Below are 14,416 nucleotides of genomic sequence, written 5' to 3'. Positions count from 1 at the left end.
ACACACACACACACACACACACACAGTACTACTTCTCCCTAAGAGTTACAAATAAATGAATCTCTAATTGTGGAATTTGGAAATTACAAAAGCTGGGGTAGAGAGTTGGAGAGCTGAAGACTGAGGAAAGGAATTTAGAAAGTTCCTTTTCTTGGTTCTTGGAGCTCACGATGGAAGTCCCACTTACTTTTCCTGTTGTTGATATGTGCCTTCCAGTGACTGTCAGGATGCCCCAAGAAGACTACATCAAGAATAGTTATCCTATTTGTTCAGGCTTACATACTAAGATAAAAAAATAGACTCTATTTTTAGATCAGTTTTAGATTCACATCAGAAATGGAGAACATACATATTGTTTGCAAGTATCCCCTAACTGTCCTCCACTCCAGCCTGCCCACCAACATCCTGCATCAGGGTGGGACATTTACTCCAACTGATGAACCTACACTGACTTATCATCATCATCTGAAGTTCATAGTTTACATTAGGCTTCACTGTTGGTGTCATACATTCTATACATCTGGGCTAATATAAAAGGACATTATGGCTTCATACCAAATAGTTTTCCTATCCTAAAACCCTCTGTGTTCTGCCTATTCATCTCTCCCTCCCCCAACCTCTGGCAATCACTGATTTTTTTTTTTTTTAATATGGAGCATTTTAAAGTCTTTATTGAATTTGTTCCAATATTATTTCTGTTTTTTGTTTTTTTATGTTTTGGTGTTTTGGCCATGAGCCATGTGGGACATTAGTTCCCCAATCAGGGATCAGACCTGCACTCCTGCATTGGAAGGCAAAGTCTTAACCACTGGGGAAGTCCCTATCGCTGATCTTTCTACTGTTCCCATAGTTTTGCTGTCTAGAATGTAATATAGTTGGAAATATACAGCATGCAACCTTTCAGATTGGCTACCCTCACTTGGTAGTAATAAGGTTCTTCCATATCTTTTCATGCTTGATAGCCCATTTCTTTTTAGTGATGAATAATATTCCATTTTCAGGGTGTATCAGTTTTTATGTCTAGTTTACCTGATTAGGTATATCTGGCTGCTTCCAAGTTTTGGCAGTTGTGAGTAAAGCTGCTGGGAACATCCAGGTGCAGGTTTTTATGTGCAATAAGTTTTAAATGGAGTGTGATGGTTGGATTGTATGGTAAGAGTATGTTTATAAGAAACTGCCAACCTGTCTTCCAAAGTGGTTTTACCATTTTGTATTAACACCAACAATGAATGAGAGTTCCAGTTGCTCCAAACTCTGTTCAGCTTTTGGTATTGTCAGGATTTTGGATTTTGGCCATTCTAATAAGTGTATAGTATTACCTCATTGTTTTACCTTGTAATTCCATGGTTACATGTGATGTGGAGCATCTTTTCAAATGCATGTTAGTCATCTGTGTATCTTCTTTGGTGGAATATATGTTTAGTACTTTTGCCTATTTTTAAGTGTGGTGTACATTTTCTTACTGTGAAGTTTTAACGAGTTCTTTGTATATTTAGAATCACAAGTCTTTATCAGCTAAGTCTTTTGCAAACATTTTCTCCCATACTGTGGCTTGTGTTTTCATTCTCTTGAGACTCACATTTCTATATATAAAAAATAGTTTCTTTTTCATGTTCATTTACTTCCTGGTTCCTGAGAAGCAGCCAAAAAAGCGGAGGTGAAATGAAAAGGACATTGTGTTCTAGTACCCATGGGGTATGGAGATCCTAAAATGTACAGTTTATTTCTTGTACCTTTTAGCTACTGAATTATATGCATCGCATCACTAGCAGCTTATATAGAGAAGCCAAGGAATGGGGTGTGTGGTCTCTGGGACCAAAGTTACTCCCAGGGATTTCTGCTATATGTTTTGGAAGTTTAGGACTTTGTTGTTTTGGAACTTTCAGATTCCAAATCTGTGTTTCTGTGCCATACTGACTGCAGGATCAGCCTTGTCTCACAGACGTAGTTATCAATAAAATGAATTAATTTCTCCAGTGTGTATTCATATCATTGTGGTTTTAATATCAAATACTTTTTATGTACTATTTGCATATCTTCTTTTGTGAAACTTAAATATTTTGTACATTTAAAAATGAGTTGTTTTCATATTATTGAGTTGGAGGAGTTTATTATGTATTCTTATATAAGTCCTATGTCAGATATATATATATATGTGTGTGTGTGTATATATGCAAACATGTAGATAGATACATAGATCTAAAACAACCATTTCTCCGTTTATCTTTACATTTGCTTAACAGTATCTTTAGTAAGCAAAAGGTTTTAATTTAGATAAAGTTCAATTTATCATTTTTTTCCTCTTATGATTAGTGCCACAGTATTGAAAAAGATCGGTTTTCATTGCAGTTAGAAAAGACAGAGAAGCCAGAGATCAAATTGCCAACATCTGTTGGATCATAGAAAAAGCAAGAGAATTCCAGAAAAACATCTACTTTACTTTATTGACTATACCAAAGCCTTTAACTATGTGGATCACAACAAACTGTGGAACATTCTGAAAGAGATGGGAATACCAGACCACCTGAGCTGCCTCCTGAGAAACCTGTATGCATGTCAAGAAGCAAAACTTAGAACCGGATATACAACAACAGACTGGTTCCAAATTGGGAAAGGAGTATAATAAAGCTGTATATTGTCACCCTGCTTATTTAACTTATATGCAGAGTACATCATGATAAATGCCAGGCTGGATGGAATCAAGATTCCCAGGAGAAACATCAGTAACCTTACAGATGCAGATGACACCACCCTTATGGCGGAAGGCAAAGAGGGACTAAAGAGCCTCTTGATGAAGGTGAAAGAGGAGAATGAAAAGCTGACTTAAAACTCAACATTCAGAAATGAAGATCATGGTATCTGGTTCCATAACTTCATGGCAAATAGATGGGGAAACAATGGGAACAGTGACAGACTATTTTCTTGGACTCCAAAATCACTGCATATGGTGACTGCAGCCATGAAAGTAAAAGACACTCCTTGGAAGAAAAGCTATGACCAATCTAGACAGAAAAGCAGAGACATTAATTTGTGGTCAAAGGTCCCTCTAGTCAGAGCTATGGTTTTTCCAGTAGTCATGTATGGATGTGAGAGTTGGACCATAAAGAAGGCTGAGTGCTGAAGAATTGATGCTTTTGAACTGTGGTATTGAAGAAGACTCTGGTGAGTCCCTTGTTCTGCAAGGAGATCAAACCAGTCAACTATAAAGGAAATCAACCTTGAATATTCATCGGAAGGACTGATGCTGAAGCTGTTCCAATACTTTGGCCACCTGAAATGAAGGGCTCACTCATTAGAAAAGAACCTGATGCTGGAAAAGATTGAAGGCAGGAGGAGAAGGGGACGACAGAGGACAAGATGGTTGGATGGCATCACTGACTCTATGGATATGAGTTTGAGCAAGCTCCGAGAATTGGTGATGCACAGGGAAGCCTGGTATGCTGCAGTCCATGGGGTTCACAGAGTCATACATGACTGAGCAACTGAACTGAACTGGTGATTAGTGCTTTTGTTTTTCCTATCTAAACAATCTCAGGCAGCCCAAAGTTCAGAAAGATATTACCCTACATTCTAATCTAAAAATTTTAAGTTTTTATTTTTCATGTAAGTCTTTTCTGAGTTTTTCATATGGTGTTAGATTAAGGTCAAGGCTCATTTCTATACACGTGACTATCAGTTTTCTATTATCATTTATTGACGAGACTATCCTTTCCTTATTGATTTACCTTGGCACTTGTATAAAAATCAATGGCTCATGTACATGTGCTTCTACTTCTGGACTCTCTTGTTTATTCCATTGATCTATGGATTATCCTTTTACTAGTACCACACTGTCCTGATCACTCTTTTGATTACTTAGTCATAGTGTAAGACCTGTAACTTTGAGGTTTATGTTTCACAATTGTTTGGGGGAAATTCTGGTTCACCCAAGATTGCATAACCATATTCCTCTTAACTCATTCTCTTTACAAATAAAAATCTCTGCACAAAACACAATTTTGAGCAGAGGAAGTCTCTGAAAGGTGGAAAAAAGAGGGATGTGCTGCCTAGAGATTTCAGGACTTAAGGAAGAACAGATGATATGTTTCTGAGTTTTCCTATAACTTCTCATATATCTTGAATAGGGAGTTGAAGAAACCTCCAACCCAGAACCACCAACAGGCACAGACAAAAAGCTTCCCTAAATCTCCCAAAGCCAATAACTCTCTTCCTCCTTGTCAAAGAATGGGAAAAAGGGTGGCCTAACAACAAAAACATTTTGGGCCATATCTTCCCTACTCCATCCAAACACTAATGGAAAAACCACAGCACCCTCTCCAACCCCTCAAAAATATAGACAGTGTGCTCCAATCCCCCAGTCTGTTAGCAAGGCTGAGTAGGAAGGTGATCTTCTAATCCCTGCTCTGATTTTCATATCAGGGTAATGTCTGTAGAGTCCAGTGAGCTGAGCCCATGCCCACTGAGCAGCAAAGGAATTAAGGAGACAGCGCAGGGCAGTGCTAGTTACCACTAAGTTGAAAGAAGAGAGATGAATCCACAGTTATAGTTGGGGACTTTAATACCCTATTTTTAGCAATTGATAGAATTACTAAACCTAAAACTGCTCCAGCTATTCTAGGTCCTTTGTCCTTTACCTATAAATTTTGAATCAGTCTTTCAATCTGCATAAAAGCCTACTGGGATTTTAGTTGGAATTATATTTATCTATAGGTTACAGATATATAGATCAGTTTAGGAAGAACCGACTTCGTAATATTGAGTCTTTCGATCTGTAAACTGTTATATCTCTCCATTTATGTAAGTCTTTAAATTATTTTTGCAGCATTTTACAAGTTAGTATATAGGTCTTGTGCACATTAAGTTTATTTTCTACTTTTGATTGTATATTAAATAAAAATATCTTTTAAAAATGAGAATATCTTTATTGAGCCTTCCAGATATTTTTGCTGGATATAGAATTTGGGGCTAATATTTTTTTGTTTGTTTCACCTCTCTAAAGGTATTATTCCATATTTTTCTTTCCTCCATAGTTTCGGATGAGAAGTTCACATTGATCTGTGTCATTGTTTCCCTGTATGTAGGGTGTCATTTCATTGTACCTTTCAGGATTTTCTGTTTCTCTTTGATTTCCAGCAGTGTCAGCAGTTTTCTTCATGTTTATTCTTTTTGGGGTTTGCTGAACATCTTCAATATGTATATATGGTATTCCCCCAAATAGGAAAATTTTAGGTCACTATTATTAAGAAATTTTTATGCTGTCTGCTCTCTCTCTCCTCTCCTTCTGTAATGTCAAATACACACATGTTAAACCCTGATGTATTCCCATAAGTCCTTGAAATGCTGTTAATTTTTTTCTCCTGAGTTCTTTTATCCCTGTATTTTCCATATTGGATGATATCTATTGATTGATACTCAAATTCACTGACTTTTATCATCTCAATTCTACTGTTAAGCTCATCCAGTATATTTTTAATGTCAGATATTCTATTTATCAATTCTAGAATTTCTCTTTTTGATAATTTGCTTGTCTACCTTTTCATTCATTATGGGCATATTTTCCTTTACTTCATGGATCAGGATTATAATACCTACCTTAAAAATGTTTGTCTGCTAATTCCAACATCTGAATCACTTGAGGGTTTGTCTCCATTGTTTGTCTTTTCTCCTGGAAATTACTTGCATTTTTCTTTTTCTTTGTATGTTCAGTATTTTAGATTGCATCCTAGACATTGTGAATTTTAATTTATGAAGACTTTGATTTTGTTATATTTCTCCAAAGAGAGCAGTGGTTTTGTTTTCTTAGGAGGCAATTACCTTATTGGACTCAAACTATGATCTCAGTTTTTTTGGCACTAGTTCACATTACAATTCACTTCTTATATCCCTCACTGGATTTGTAGGCAGTCTGTCCACTTATACAAATTTAAGGGTTAAGCAGATATGGGGGATGGATATATACACAGAATTTGTGGCTCCCCCTCTCACGTGTTATTTTTGGATTATACTCTCACTTCCCAGCAGCTGTGTTGCCTCAAACTTTGCACTCTGTTTCTTTGGTCCTAAAATCTGTAGATTGTCTCTCAAGTTGTAGGCATCCTACACAATGCTGGTTGCAGCCTCTCATCAGACTTAAGGCCATAAAAGAATGGCCGTATTCTTTAGTGCCATATTCTTCCTTCAAGTGTCAACTCTCCTCCATAATCTGATTCTTTTTGTTCACAGTCCAATATTTTAGGTAATTTTATTGTTGTTGTTTTGTTTTTATATATTTTTCCAGGATTTATTATTGTTATCTTTGGAAGACTCAGTCCAGTAGGAGCTTATTCTGTCAAACTAATCATAGTATTTAAAATTTTTAAATCATAGTATTTAAAATTTTTTAAAAATCCATTCAACATAATTTTTAATGCTAGCAGATATAATTATAATGGATTTTTATAGAGTTGTGTGCTGAATCCTTGCTGAATTTATAGTTTCAGTCACTTTTTAATAGATTCTTAGTGCATTCTGTAGATTCTTGATGTGATATCAACCATCATTCTAAATTTGGAACATACCATCATACTGTTCCTTAACCTTTTAATGTCTGTAGAATTTTTAATAATATCCCTTTTTAAAATTCCTGATAATGGTAATTTGTATCTTCTCTCACTTTATCTTGAAGAGTGCTGAACTTACACTATCCATAACAGGCTTTTAAGAGTGTTGAAAATACTGGATTGCAGTCAGGGAGAGGGTGTCACCTTGGGCTAGGCAGTTCCGAGTGGCCAAGGGCAATGTCCAGTTAGGGACCCAGCTGTGAGTTGTTAGCAGTTAATGTTCCCAGCAACTGGGGGATGGGTCCATCGGTCCAGAAGAAGAGATCTTGGCAGAGAACAGCATTATCCACTTTGGAAGAGAAAACACATTTCGAGTGTGAGATAAGTATGAGCAAAAGCAGGGTGTTAAGTAGCAAGAGATTTGCAGAGACAGTATGAAATTGTGCTTGATGAGGGCCAAGAGGCAGAGAGGTAAATGTGGAAAGGGCCCCAAATAATGCCCAGCAACTTGGGTTCCCTGGGCCCCTACAGGCCAAGAAAACTAGTAATGTCTGTCCTAGAAACCATGATATGTCTGCCCAACCAATGATATCAACTTTAGTTTCTTTTTTGTTTTTAATCTTTGCCATCTAAAAATTTATTTATTTGGCTTTGCCATATCTTAGTGGTGGCATGAAGGATCTTTGATTGTGGCATGTGGGATCTAGTTCCCAGGGATCAGACCTGGGAACCCTGTATTGGGAGCTTGGAGTCTTAGCCACTGGACCACCAGGGAAGTCCCTAAACTACTTTCTAAAGCTGATGGTTATCTTGTGCTGATGGGCACCTAGGCTAATGGACGTGGATACATATTTGTACTTACTACAGAATAAAACCTTTCAAAGCATAAGTTTCCAGTGAAAAATTAATAAAGGAAGCCTTTGGTGGTAAAAAGTTGGAGGTCTGGCCTGGAGCATCAGGTGAAGGCATTTCGGTTTAAAGTCAGCAGCAAGAATATACTTCTAGGTTTCTGACCAAGAGAGTAATTCTAATGTACTCTCAAACCTTAAGTAAATGTAAATTTGTTATTGCATAGTATCAGTTCAGTTCAGTCTCTCAGTCGTGTCTGACTCTTTGCGACCCCATGAATTGCAGCACGCCAGGCCTCATTGCATAGTATAGATAGGTTTTAAATAAAGAATTATCTTCTCTTAAAACACATCGGTAAGCCTTTCTTTATTGATATCATTTGAGTATCCCACATGCAATTATAATATTTATCATTCTCATGACAAATAATTTTCATTCACAGATCATCCAGAAGTGAGTATGATTCATGGATGTAGTTTCTTAATTTTCTCCCCAGATTCCAATTACTCTTCCAAATGGAGATGTGTAGATCCTTTTCATCCTGATGCTGCTTGGAGCAGAGTCCATTTCTGGTGTCCCACTTTTCGTCCTTCAGTTCAGTTCAGTTCAGTTGCTCAGTCATGTCCGACTCTTTGCCACCCCATGAATCGCAGCACGCCAGGCCTCCCTGTCCATCACCAACTCCTGGAGTTCACCCAAACTCATGTCCATTGAGTCGGTGATGCCATCCAGCCATCTCATCCTCTGTTGTCCCCTTTTCCTCCTGCCCACAATCCCTCCCAGCATCAGGGTCTTTTCCAATGAGTCACCTCTTCGAATGAGATGGCCAAAGTACTGGAGTTTCAGCTTCAGCATCATTCCTTCCAAAGAACACCCAGGACTGATCTCCTTTAGAATGGACTGGTTGGATCTCCTTGCAGTCCAAGGGACTCTCAAGAGTCTTCTCCAACACCACAGTTCAAAAGCATCAATTCTTCGGGGCTCAGCTTTCTTTATAGTCTGATTCTCACATTCATACATGACCATTGGAAAAACCATAGCCTTGACTAGACGGGCCTTTGTTGGCAAAGTAATGTCTCTGCTTTTGAATATGCTCTAGGTTGGTCATAACTTTCTTTCCAAGGAGTAAGCATCCTTTAATTTCATGGCTGAAGTCACCATCTGCAGTGATTTTGGACTTAATTACTCAAAATTATTACCCTGCTTGCCTTCCGAATCTCTTCCTGAGAATATATCTGAAACTAAAAGAACAAATGCTGGTTAACAAGAGAGGGTTATCTGTTCCAGATCGATTTGCAGGTTTATTAGCAATCAAAACTCTAAACTCTAGGAAAATGCAAATTTTAATTAGCTAGAAAATGTAATTTCTTACAGATGCTCACAAATCTAAACCCCAGATCTCTCCAAAGCAACTCCCTGCATCTCCTTTGCCTCCTGGCTACTCACCTGGGTTTAGGTGTCTTCAGAATTGCCACATAAAATAAGAATCAAAATTTCCATCTTTTCCCTTCTGTGTTCACAATTTCTTGCCACCTCTATTCCTCAATTTTGTTCACCACCCTCATCCAACCAGCTTCAAGTTTCAGTGTCATCTGGCTTCCCCTCTCCATTGCTTTTCACATCCAATTGTTCAGCCAGCCATGATGATTCTACTAAGAAATCACAGTCATTTTTCTATTCTGTTTCGTGTGTGTTCTCACATCCCTGGAGCAAACCCTCATCACCAAGACCCAGAGACTACATTAGCCTCCTGACCCCTTTCTTAAAGATTTCTGTTCTTCAGTCTTTCTAGCACGGTGACAAAACATTAATTTTGTGGATCATGTCACGCCGATGCTCTAAGTTCTTTAATGAGATGTATTTCTCTATAGTCCTCAATCTTCTGACCCCAACCAACCTTCTCATCCTGTCTCTTTCTCTCCTTCCCTTTTATGCTGCCCACCTAGTTTTGTCCACTTTCTAAACATGTTAATATACTTCCATATTTTGTCTTTGGTCTTCCCTTGTATAAGAGTCTCCACTCCCATAGGAGAGGTGGGCTCCACTGCTCATCTGTAAAAGATTTTTCTAATTTTCAACTGTTGGCTAACTTCCTCTTTTCTCCGTGGCCTCTCTTGCTCCACTTTGTCTCTCCTCTGAACATTTAGAATCCTGATTGTCTTTGTCTTGTTTTTGTTGTTCAGTTGCTAAGTTGTGTCTGACTCTCTGCAACCCCATGGACTTTAGCACTCCAGGCATCCCTGTCCTTCACTATCTCCTGGAGTTTGCTTACGCTCATGTCCTTTAAGTCGATGGTGCCATCCAACTGTCTCACTCTCTGTCACCCAATTCTCCTCCTACCCTCAATCTTTTCCCAGCATCAGGGTCTTTTCCAGTGAGTCGGCTCTTTGCATTAGGTGCCCAAAGTATTGGAGCTTAAATTTCAGCATCAGTCCTTCCAATGAATATTCAGGATTGATTTCCTTTACGATTGACTGGTTTTGATCTCCTTGCTGTCCAAGGGACTCTCAAGAGTCTTCTCCAGCACCACAATTTGAAAGCATCAATTCTTTGGCTCTTAGCCTTCTTTATGGTCCAGCTCTCACATCCATACATGACTACTGGAAAAACCATAGCTTTGACTAGATAGACCTTTGTTGGCAAAGTAATGTCGCTGCTTTTTAATATGCTGTCTAGGTTGGTCATAGCTTTTCTTCCAAGGAGCAAGCATATTTTAGTTTTGTGGCCGCAGTCACCATCTGCAATGGTTTTGGAGCCCAAGAAAATAAACTCTGCTACTCTTTCCATTGTTTCCCCATCTATCTGCATGAAGAGGTGGGACTAGATGCTATGATCTTCGTTTTTTGAATGTTGAGTTTTAAGCCAGCTTGTCCATTCTCCTCTTGATCCTTCATCAAGAGGCCCTTTAGTCCCTCTTTGCTTTCTGCCATTAGGGTGGTATCATCTGCAAATCTGAGTTATTGGCAATCTTGATTCCAGCTTGTGATTCATCCAGCCTGACATTTCACATGATGTACTCTGCATATAAGTTAAATAAACAGGGTGACAATATATAGCCTTGATGTACTCCTTTCCCGATTTTGAACCAGTCCATCATTCCATGTCTGCTCCCAGTTCTAACTGTTGCCTCTTGACTTGCATACAGGTTTCTCAGGAGGCAGGTAATGTGATCTGGTATTCCCATTCCTTTCAGAATGTGCTACAGTTTGTTGTGATCCACACAATCAAAGGCTTTAGTGTAGTCAATGAAGCAGAAATAGATGTTTCTCTGGAATTTATCTACTTAATAGTTAAGTGTATATTACTTATTCTGTTAGTTCTACTTTCTTAGTGAAGAGAGTTAAAAAATGTTATGTTAGATATAACTGTGACCCCGTGTCGGCCTTCAACTGAAGGTGAATCTCAGGCTGATCCTTCTCTTTTGTGGAACAACAGGAGAAGCTGAAAAAGGGGAGAACTCCCTCTACACAAGGTCTGTGGGTTGGGAGGGTAGGCTGCAGAATCCTAGGAGAGAGGGCTGGGGAGGAGAGGAAGAGAACCAGGGTGAGGATGGGTAGAGTAGTTGATCTGAGAGATTTGGTGAGCAAGAAATAGTTTGAGGGAGGGTTTTAGCAGTACAGAAATAAGTCTTGTTATGTGCAGCATGGGACAAAATTCCCTTTACACCTCCTCAAGAGATCTTCAATAAAGACTTACAGTACTTTTACTGAAGATTGATGTTTCTCATGAAGTCAGATTCTGCTTCATTTTTTGTGTGCTAAGGACTGAATATGTCCTCCTTAAATTCACATATTGAAGCCCTAATCCTTATTGTGATCATTTAGAAATGGGGTCCTTGGGAGGTCCTTAGGATTAGATGAAGTCATGAGAGTAGGGCACCCATGTTGGGGTTAGTGGCTTTATAAGAAGAGGAAGAGAGAGAGATTGCTCATTCCCTGCCACTTGAGGGCTCAGAGAGAAGACTGTCTGTAAATCAGGAAGGTGGTCCTTACTAGGAACTGAATCAGCCAGCACTCTGATCCTGGACTTCTGGCCACCAGAACTGTGAGAAACACAACTGTCTGTTGTGTAAGCCAACCAGTCTGTGGTATTTTGTTACAACAACATGAACTGACTAATACAATGTGACATTGTGTTGTGATAGGCTTTCAGGTGAGGACCAGAAGGGCTAACTCTGTGCATACACACACGCACACACACACACACATATTCTTATCTAGTCTGTAAATTCTTTTGGAACATTATCTTTGACTTCTTAGTATCTCATACGATGCAGTGGAGTAGTGTAAATATAAGAATCCCCTTGCTACCCTGGCTGTTTGTCTTTGGCAATCCTGGACCTCTGTGCCCCTCTTCACACAGTTCCAATAGATCTGAGATCTGTCATGGTCTCCAGGGGCCTCTCCCAATGAGGTGTGTGGGTCCCAGTGACCATGCAAGGAGACATATTAGGGTTTGGGAAGAAGAGAACATGAAGACACATGCACATACTCACACAAAATCATCCTTTAGGATTTTAGCTTTTTGTATGTTTTATAATGTACATGCCAAGTAGAATAAGCATATAGTGGATGCTTCTTGGTAATTACAGTATTAGAATTAAAATCTCCTTTGAGAGAATGTAGTTAAGGATTCCCAAAGAAGCATGTGCTTCAGGGAGCTGGTCACTTTAGAAATACTGATTCCAAGGGCCTGTCTCAGTCTTTCCACCTCAGCCTGGAGCGTGTTAGGGGCAGGAACATGAAATTTAATAAGCTCCCTAGTTCATCCCGAAGCAACCCCCCCATGTTTCAGTTTCTCACTGAAATCCAACCCTTCCTTTTCTTGAAGAGGAAAGTGACTTTTGAAGGAATAAAGTGACTTGCTAAGAACACAGCAGATTTGTAGCAAAGTCCAGACCCATGTCGTCTGTCTTCTAACCCTGTGCTTGTTCCATCTCACATAAAACATGGTTGAATTTCAAGCTCCAGGCATAGCTTCCTAGCATTTCCCAGACTCTCTCTTCACCCATTCTATCACTCTGGATGCTTCCCAGGGGTTTATTATCTGTGGAAAGATATCCAGAATGATGTCATTAATATCATTGCTAGCAGAGTCATGCAGAAACTGAGAAAGTTCAAGCTGCAGCATGTTATGTTGCACAAATGACTTGATTTCCAGATGGAACTCACAGGGGGCAAAATTTTAAAACCACTAAGTCATGTTGATTGTGATTAGCAATGCAAAAGCATGTGAGCTTTTGAAGATGTGAGAAACACAAGAGGAGGACTTCTCGCAAACCTGTTTTCAGCATAGGTGGAGTCAATGCATAGTAGCCCTGGCAATTACAATAGAGAATTAAGAAGAAGGAACAGCTTTAGAGAGTTTGCCAATAGATTTGTTATCTCTTTCCGTGGAACAAATTACCTCAAAATTTAGTGACTTTTAACACTACACATTTATTATCTCATAGTTTCTGTGGGTCACCAGTTGGGCACTGCTTAGCTAACTGCCTCAGGCTTCAGTGTCTCTCACAGCTGCTATCAAGGTGTTGGCCGGGGTTGCAGTCTCAGCTGAAGACTTCCAAGCTCACTCAAGTGGGTGTTGGCAGAATTTAGTTCACCCAGGTCTATTAGACTGAGGGCCTTAGGTCCTTAATGGCTGTTGGCCTGAGACCTCCCTCGGGTCCTTGCCATGGGCCTCTCACAGGGCAGTTCAGAACATGGTGGCTGGCTTCCAGCAGTCTGAGCAGGCAGGAGAGCCAGAAGGGGTAAATAAGACAGAATCTAGGGTCTTTTGGCAGTTTAATATTGGAAATGATGTCCCTCCCATCAGCCCCGCCATTCACCAGGTCCAGCCCACATGCAAGGGGAGGGGATTACCCAGGGGTGTGAGTACCAGGAGGTGGGGCTCATTGGGGGCCATCTTGGAGGCTGCTGACCATGCCTGTGGGAGGACTAGGTGGAGATACCCAGCAGGAACATGGACATCTGAGTTGGAAGCTCTAGGGAGATATCTGGGCTGCAGATACAGATCTGGGAGTTAGAAGCATTTTATGAGCAGGAGGTGAAATCATGGGAATAGATAAAGTCAGCCAAGAAGAACATTTTTTTTAAGGTATTCACTAATTACTACTATCTACAAATTGTTAACTTCTTAGAGAAACTTCAGACTGAGGGTAAAAACTAAAACGTGTAGAAAAAGATAAATGTCACCAACCAAAGCTACTTGTCACTCCTAATGTGATTAAAACTTTCAGATTAGGCCATAACAGTCTGGGCTAGGGCATGTGGCTTTTCCTGTTATGATTAGAATATTATTAAGATTCTGAGAAAAAGCTCATTCCCCCGAAAAATTCCATAAAATAGGTGACTAATTGAAAACTGGAAGGTCTCCTGATGAAGAAAAAGAGTCCAGTTCATTTTCCATCAGTTTTAAGCTACAAATCTCATGGATCTCAGTGTTTCCAAGTTTGGGGTAGTGAATATTATAAATATTCATATAATTTGATTAATGGTAGTCATTTACAGGCCGACTCCCACAGGCTCACGATACACCTCCCCTTGGTAAACACCCAGCCCAGGGCGTGTCACAGAAGCCTTGGAGAGCTAAGAGTATGTCACAGTGAAGGATGAGGGAACACCTCCTATGTCCCCTTTGGCCCATGATCTTTTCTCCCTCTGTGCCTTTGCCTCATGCTCATTTCTTCCTTCTGGAATGTTCTACCCAGACAGTTCTATGCAGCCAAATCCTACCCTCCCTTCAAGGCTCTGCTCAGATTTTGTCTCTTCCACTAAGGCTTTCTGACTGGACCACCCCACCCCACCTCCCTCCTCTCTGGACTCCTGCTTTGGTGCCATTCATTTTTGAAGACTAATGGCTGGAGCCACTTTCTCTGCTTGCTTTTATCTTACTCATCAGGGGTTGGCAAACAATGGCTTGTGTGGCAAATATGTCCCCAGTGTCTGTTTTTATATGACTTGCACTTGCAGAGTTGTTATTGCATTCTTAAATTGTTGAGAAAGCTTGAAGAATAGTATTTTGTTTCA

This window comes from Oryx dammah, unplaced genomic scaffold, assembly GCF_014754425.2.
Source record: "Oryx dammah isolate SB20612 unplaced genomic scaffold, SCBI_Odam_1.1 HiC_scaffold_26, whole genome shotgun sequence".
In the NCBI taxonomy this organism is placed as follows: Eukaryota; Metazoa; Chordata; class Mammalia; order Artiodactyla; family Bovidae; genus Oryx; species Oryx dammah.
The sequence above is the reverse complement of the archived record's forward strand: the minus strand, read 5'-3'. Positions refer to the sequence as shown.